The sequence below is a fragment of the Triticum dicoccoides genome, chromosome 6A (assembly GCF_002162155.2).
Source record: "Triticum dicoccoides isolate Atlit2015 ecotype Zavitan chromosome 6A, WEW_v2.0, whole genome shotgun sequence".
Taxonomy (NCBI): Eukaryota; Viridiplantae; Streptophyta; class Magnoliopsida; order Poales; family Poaceae; genus Triticum; species Triticum dicoccoides.
The window spans coordinates 491913391-491921401 of NC_041390.1; positions in this window are offsets into that span (position 1 = coordinate 491913391).

The window sequence follows — 8011 nt, forward strand, 5'->3', positions numbered from 1 at the left end:
GTACTGAGGGTCAGGGGTCATAGAGTAACTTTGCATCTCCCAAATAGTGGGCGCGAGCGATTTCGGACAAGGGGGGCGAGTTTTGAAATATAGTGGGCGCGAACGATTTCGGGTGAGGCGGGCGTGTTTTGAAATAGTGGGCGCGAGCTATTTCGGGCGAGGAGGCCGTGTTTTGAAATAGTCAATGCGAGCAATTTTGGGCCAGGAGAGGGTGTTTTGCCGACCATGGTTTATGAATTATTCGGCACATGTCATTTCGGCCGAGGAGAAGGCGTGTTTGGATGAAGTCACGAACCTACCCTCGATGTACAACGGACCAATTGATGCATGTCCCACATAGGCCGGTAATTTCGCGTCTCCCATTTATTTGCTCGGGCGAATTCCACCGAGAAGAGGGTGTTTAATGGTTCATTCAAATTTTGGGAGAACGAGCATCCACGTGTACCTTACCAAGTCGATTCGAATCAAATTTTGAAATATTAGCTTGCCACTTCTTTTTTAAATGGAGATATGATGCTCGGGAGTATTGTGTTTTTACATGCTTGTTGCTAACGATTTACTATATGACAAATAGTTGACCCACTCAAAAAAGGGAATCAAACCCAAAATGAAATATCTCAATTTAATGAAATAGCTCATTCACCAAGTCAAAATAGTGAACTAAATCCAAAATTGAACACCTCAATCGAGCAGCATGTTGTACAGTATTATAGTACACCATGAACATGTTGAAAGTCAAATTAATGAACTTGTTTGATATACGCATATCTCCGTTCATGTGTGGATTGCAGACAACATGTTCTCCAATTTAAATATTTGAATGCAAGTTTATATCGAAACATGGTTTATATCAGTCTTTGATGCATAAATCACGATCCCCCTCTCCCGGGCTCCTACTCTCTCTCTCGCCGACAATTTTCAATTATGTCGCACGCATCCAACACACGAACCTTGTTGGTCCCTCTCCCTCTCTCTCTGAGGGAGTCCTGGATTAGGGGGTCTCCGCACAGCCGGACTATATCCTTTGGCCGGACTGTTGGACTATGAAGATACAAGATTGAAGACTTCGTCCCGTGTCCGGATGGGACTCTCCTTGGCATGGAAGGCAAGCTAGGCAATACGGATATGTAGATATCCTCCCTTGTAACTGACTCTGTGTAACCCTAGCCCCCTCCGGTGTCTATATAAACCGGAGGGTTTAGTCCGTAGGACAATATACAATCATACCATAGGCTAGCTTCTAGGGTTTAGCCTCTACGATCTCGTGGTAGATCAACTCTTGTAATACTCATATCATCAAGAACAATCAAGTAGGACGTAGGGTATTACCTCCTTTAAGAGGGCCCGAACCTGGGTAAACATCGTGTCCCTTGTCTCCTGTTACCATCCGCCTTAGACGCACAGTTCGGGACCCCCTACCCGAGATCCGCCGGTGTTGACACCGACATTGGTGCTTTCATTGAGAGTTCCACTGTGCTGTCACCATAAGGCTCGATGGCTCCTTCAATCATCGGTAACGATGCGGTCCAGGGTGAGGTTTTCTTCCCCGGACAGATCTTCGTATTCGGTGGCTTCGCACTGCGGGCCAATTCGCTTGGCCATCTGGAGCAGATCGAGGGCTACGCCCCTGGCCATCAGGTCAGGTTCGGATACTTAAACTACACTGCCAACATCCACAGAGACTTGATCTTCGAAGGATTCGAGCCCATGTCAGGTGCGCCACATAGTCACGACGAGCATGACGTAACTCTGCCGTCGGACAATATTCGGGAGATCGCATCTGCCACTACTCCGGCCGTTAATCCGGAGCAAATCGCGCCATCCGAGAGCGGAGGGATAGACCCCTCCATGGAGGCCGCACTCTCAGTGGCGATAGAGCCGGATACTGACTTCACCCCGTACGAGAGCCATGTCGCCAAACCACTGGATTCACCTTCGGCCACGGACTCCGAGCTACTAACATCCATTTCCGTCGAATCCGACTGGGCGCCAATCATGGAGTTCACCTCCGCGGATATCTTTCAGCACTCACCCTTCGGCGATGTGCTAAATTTATTAAGGTCTCTCTCCCTTTCAGGAGAACCTTGGCCGAACTATGTCCGGCTAGAATGGGATGCGGACGACGAAGAAAATCGCTACCCACCCACCACTCACTTAGTAGCCACTGTCGACGATTTAACCGACATGCTCGACTTCGACTCCGAAGACATCGACGGTATGGACGACGATGCAGGACCAGCTTGGCATTGGATGAATATCTTGCCAGCAGACTCCGTCGGCAGTTGGGAGGATCTGGAAGACGCATTCCTTGACAACTTCCAGGGCACTTATGTGCTACAACCGAATGCTGATGACTTGAGCCATATAACTCAGCAGCCAGGGGAATCGGCTAGACAATTCTGGACTCAGTCCTGACTAAGAAAAACCAAATTGTCGACTGTCTGGACACGGAGGCCCTCACGGCATTCAAGCACAACATCCGTGACGAGTGGCTTGCCCGCCACCTTGGCCAGGAGAAGTCGAAGTCTATGGCAGCCCTCACGACACTCATGACCCGCTTTTGTGCGGGCGAGGATAGCTGGCTGGCTCACAGCAATAACACATCGAGGAATCCGGGCACTTCGGATACCAAAGATGCCAACGGCAGACAACGTCGTAACAGACCAAAGCGCCGCAATAACGGCGATAACACCGAGGATACGGCAGTCAATGCCGGATTCAGAGGCTCTAGATCTGGTCAGCGGAAAAAGCCATTTAAAGAAGTACTCCGGCTCCGTCCAGTTTGGATCGCATACTGGATCGCTCGTGTCAAATCCACGGCACCCTCGACAAGCCAGCCAATCACACCAATAGAGAATGTTGGGTGTTCAAGCAGGCCGGCAAGTTAAATGCCAAAAACAAGGACAAGGGGTTGCATACTGATGACGAGGAGGAGCCCCGGCCGCCGAACACGGGAGGACAGAAGGGGTTCCCCCCACAAGTGAAGACGGCGAACAAGATATACACAACCCACATTCCCAAGAGGGAGCGGAAGCGTGCACTAAGGGACGTCTATGTGATGGAGCCCGTCGCCCCAAAGTTCAACCCATGGTTTGCTTGCCCGATCACCTTTGATCGCAGGGATCACCCCACTAGTATCCGTCATGGTGGATCCGCCGCACTGGTCCTAGACCCAATCATCGACGGATTTCATCTCACTCGAGTCCTTATGGACGGCGGCAGCAGCCTGAACCTGCTCTATCAGGATACAGTGCGAAAAATGGGTATCGATCCCTTGAGGATCAAACCCACCAAAACCACCTTTAAGGGCATCATCCCATGTGTAGAGGCCCATTGCACGGGCTCAATCACACTGGAAGTGGTCTTCGGATCACCGGACAACTTCCTAAGCGAGGAGTTAATCTTCGACATCATCCCATTTCGTAGTGGCTATCATGCACTGCTCGGACGAACTGCATTTGCATAATTCAATGCAGTATCGCATTACGCATACCTCAAGCTCAAGATGACAGGACCTCGGTGGGTCATAACAGTGAATGGAAATACAGAATGCTCGCTCTGCATGGAAGAGCACACTGCGGCCCTCGCAGCAGAAGCACAAAGAAGCCTTTCAAGGCAAACCGCTAATTCGACGATACAGCCCCCGAACACCTTCAAGTGTGTCTGGAGTAAACTACAACAGGATCGCCTGGCACGTTCAGAGCTCGCCTAGCAATTCGGCCCCCATCCCAGTCCCAGTCAAGCGACTAAATCCGTGCCACGCGTACATAATTACGCACTGAAAATACCATGGACATAGGCGGGGGCACGATCAGGGCACGTCCCGCAATGCGGCTTAACCGCCCTAGGTGTTGTATATCTTTATCATTTCTTTTCTCTTTCAGGGCCTAACTCTCTGGAAGCCCTTTCCGGTAGTATGATTGCCGGACACATTACGGGGAGGAACAACCAAGGCGGCAAGAAGCTAAGATGTACACGGGAACCCCCAGGTGGTCTCTAATAATAATACCCGCTTTCTACTATCCATATGCAGCTTGCCCTTGGATAGGACATTTCGAAATAGTCCTACTTTCTGATTATTGAACTATCTGTACCAGTACGCTTCGACGTATTATTTAAATAACAATGCATAGCATTAGTCTATTATTGCATTATTCATTCCTTTTTTCCTTTATATCCATTTACAACAATCCGCACCCGTAAATTTGGGTACGGTCAGTACGCCAGGGGCTTTCGTTTATCCCATAATACGGTGCGAGAAGTCCAAACACTTTCGACAGTGCGGCACCCCGAACTTATAACATTATATGCATCATCTCCGAATCATGTCTTGGGTCAATAGTTGGGTTTGCCCGGCTCCCATGCTTTGGTACCTTACGTTCCGCTATATCGGCTAAGGTAGCGGTGGGAGAACTACTGCGATTGTGTCCCGGTTCTTCCGGATGAGCACTGTAGGATCTAGAAGTAGATGTGTCTAGAGGGGGGGGGGTGGTTAGACACTTAGTGCTAAAGTTGCAATTTTTAGGCCTTTTTGGTTTGAGTGGAGTTTTAGGCACAATTTCAACATATCAAGCAAGCATGCAAAGAGTATATGAGCAGCGAAATGTAAAGCATGCAACTTGCAAGAATGTAAGGGGAAGGGTTTGGAGAATTCAAACGCAATTGGAGACACGGATGTTTTTCCTGTGGTTCGGATAGGTGGTGCTATCCTACATCCATGTTGATGGAGACTTCAACCCACGAAGGGTAACGGTTGCGCGAGTCCACGGAGGGCTCCACGCACGAAGGGTAACGGTTGCGCGAGTCCACGGAGGGCTCCACCCACGAAGGGTAACAGTTGCGCGAGTCCACGGAGGGCTCCACCCACGAAGGGTCCACGAAGAAGCAACCACCCACAAAGGGTCCACGAAGAAGCAACCACCCACAAAGGGTCCACGAAGTAGCAACCTTGTCTATCCCACCATGGCCATCGCCCACGAAGGACTTGCCTCACTAGCGGTAGATCTTCACGAAGTAGGCGATCTCCTTGCCCTTACAAACTCCTTGGTTCAACTCCACAATCTTGTCGGAGGCTCCCAAGTAACACCTAGCCAATCTAGGAGACACCACTCTCCAAGAAGTAACAAATGGTGTGTAGGTAATGAACTCCTTGCTCTTGTGCTTCAAATGATAGTCTTCCCAACACTCAACTCTCTCTCATAGGATTTGGATCTGGTGGAAAGAAGATTTGAGTGGAAAGCAACTTGGGGAAGGCTAGAGATCAAGATTCATATGGTAGGAATGGAATATCTTGGTCTCGACACATGAGTAGGTGGTTTTCTCTCAGAACATATGAGTTGGAATTGTGTATGTGTTCTGATGGCTCTCTTCACGAATGAAGAGGAGGTGGAGGGGTATATATAGCCTACACACAAAATCCAACCATTACACACAGTTTTCCAATCTCGGTGGGACCGAATCAAAAAACTCGGTCAGACCGAAAAGGTAAACCTAGTGACCGTTAGAGATTTTCGGTGGGACTGACATGCAACTCGGTAGGACCTATATGGTTAGGGTTTGGGCATAACGTAATCTCGGTGAGACCGATTACACAAACTCGGTGAGACTAATTTTGGTAATTAGCTAACCAGAGAGTTGGTCAGGCAAACTCGGTGGGACCGATTTGCTCTTTCGGTGAGACCGAAAAGTTACAAAAAGGAAACACTGAATTTACATTGCAATCTCGGTGGGACCGATTCGCTCTTTCGGTGAGACCGAAAAGTTACGAAAGGGAAACAGAGAGTTTGCAATCCCATCTCGGTGAAACCGAGATCCCTATCGGTAGAACCGAATTGCTAGGGTTTGGCAGTGGCTTATGACAAATGAAACTCGGTGGCGCCGGATAGAAAGAATCGGTAGGACCGAGTTTGGCTTAGGGTTTAGGTCATATGTGGAAGTGGGAAAGTAGTTGAGAGTTTTGGAGCATATCACTAAGCACATGAAGCAAGAGGCTCATTAAGCAACACCTCATCCCTCCTTGATAGTATTGGCTTTTCCTATAGACTCAATGTGATCTTGGATCACTAAAATGTAAAATGAAGAGTCTTGAGCTTGAGGCTTTAGCCAATCCTTTGTCCTTAGCATCTTGAAGGAGTTCCCACAACCTTTAGTCCATGCCACTCCATTGTTGAACTTATCTGAAACATGCTAGATAGAAATGTTAGTCCAACAAGAGATATGTTGTCATCAATTATCAAAACCACCTAGGGAGCACTTGTTCTTTCAAGCACCTCAGTAGAGAAAGCCGAAAACTGACTGTCATGATAATGCGAGAGACTGGTCGCTGTTTGTCGATGTCAAAACCGGCGGATGTCAGGTAGGGGGTCCCGAACTGTGCGTCTAGGCGGATGGTAACAGGAGACAAGGGACATGATGTTTTTACCCAGGTTCGGGCCCTCTCGATGGAGGTAAAACCCTACTCCTGCTTGATTAATATTGATGATATGGGTAGTATAAGAGTAGATCTACCACGAGATCAAGGAGGCTAAACCCTAGAAGCTAGCCTATGGTATGATTGTTGATCGTCCTACGGACTAAAACTCTCCGGTTTATATAGACACCAGAGAGGGCTAGGGTTACACAGAGTCGGTTACAATGATAGGAGATCTACATATCCGTATCGCCAAGCTTGCCTTCCACGCCAAGGAAAGTCCCTTCCAGACACGGGACGAAGTCTTCAATCTTGTATCTTCATAGTCCAGGAGTCCGGCCGAAGGTATAGTCTGGCTATCCGGACACCCCCTAATCCAGGACTCCCTCAGTAGCCCCTGAACCAGGCTTCAATGACGACGAGTCCGGCGCGCAGATTGTCTTCGACATTGCAAGGCGGGTTCCTCCTCCAAGTACTTCATAGAAGATTTTGAACACAAAGGTAGTGTCCTGCTCTGCAAAATAAGTTTCCACATATTGCCACAGAGAGAATAATATTTACACAAATCTAATCTGCTGACGTATTCCATAGCGTGACATCACACCACGGCCAAGTCTTTATTCGAATCGTTTTACTGTCCCACCTCAGCGCGTTTAGCGAGGCGGTTTCCTTGGCACGTCTTGTCAAAGCAGAGATCGTGTCCCCTTATTCCGGGATTCTCATCAATACGGGCATGGGTAACCCAACCGCGCCATTGATTACGGCGCTTGGGAGATAAGCGAGTTTTACCAGGCTGGTGGGGACGCATAGTCGCGTCCGCCCATATAAGGGGATAAGGATCCACCTTTTCATCCACGCCTTCTTCCTCCTTTGCCTATCCATTTCCGCGCACTCGAGCTCCAGCGCCCAAGTCCGCACACCCCACCTCAACCTTCTCCAGCCATGTCCGGAGCAGGAGGCAAGTGGATGGTCTCCTCCGTCACGGAGGGACACATCAAAAACCGAGGAAGGCAAGATACTTGTTTAACGACATTGCGCACCGGCTTCCCGAAGAGGGCCAGCTCATCCCCACCCCTAGGCCCCATGAGAGGGTGGTGTTCCTCCCCCATTTCCTCCGCGGACTGGGCTTCCCTCTCCACCCATTTGTCCGGGGGCTCATGTTCTACTATGGCCTGGATTTCCACGATCTGGCCCCAAACTTTGTCCTCAACATCTCGGTGTTTATCGTCGTGTGTGAGGCTTTCCTCTGCATCCGTCCCCATTTCGGCCTATGGCTCAAGACTTTCAATGTCAAGCCAAAGGTGGTGCGCGGCAACCAGGCGGAATGCGGAGGCGCCATGATGGGCAAGATGCCCAACATCCTATGGCTTGAGGTCTCCTTCGTGGAGACCCTAAAGGGGTGGCAATCGGGGTGGTTTTACATCACCGAGCCGCGCGACCCTGAATGGGTCGCAGCCCCCGAGTTCCGATCCGGACCCCCTATGCGGCTCACCTCCTGGAAAGAGACGGGCCTGTCGTGGGGTAAAAAAGGAGAGCTGACCGGACTCCAAACATGCGTCCAAACCCTGGTGGACAATAAGCTCAAACTTGTCAACGTAGTCC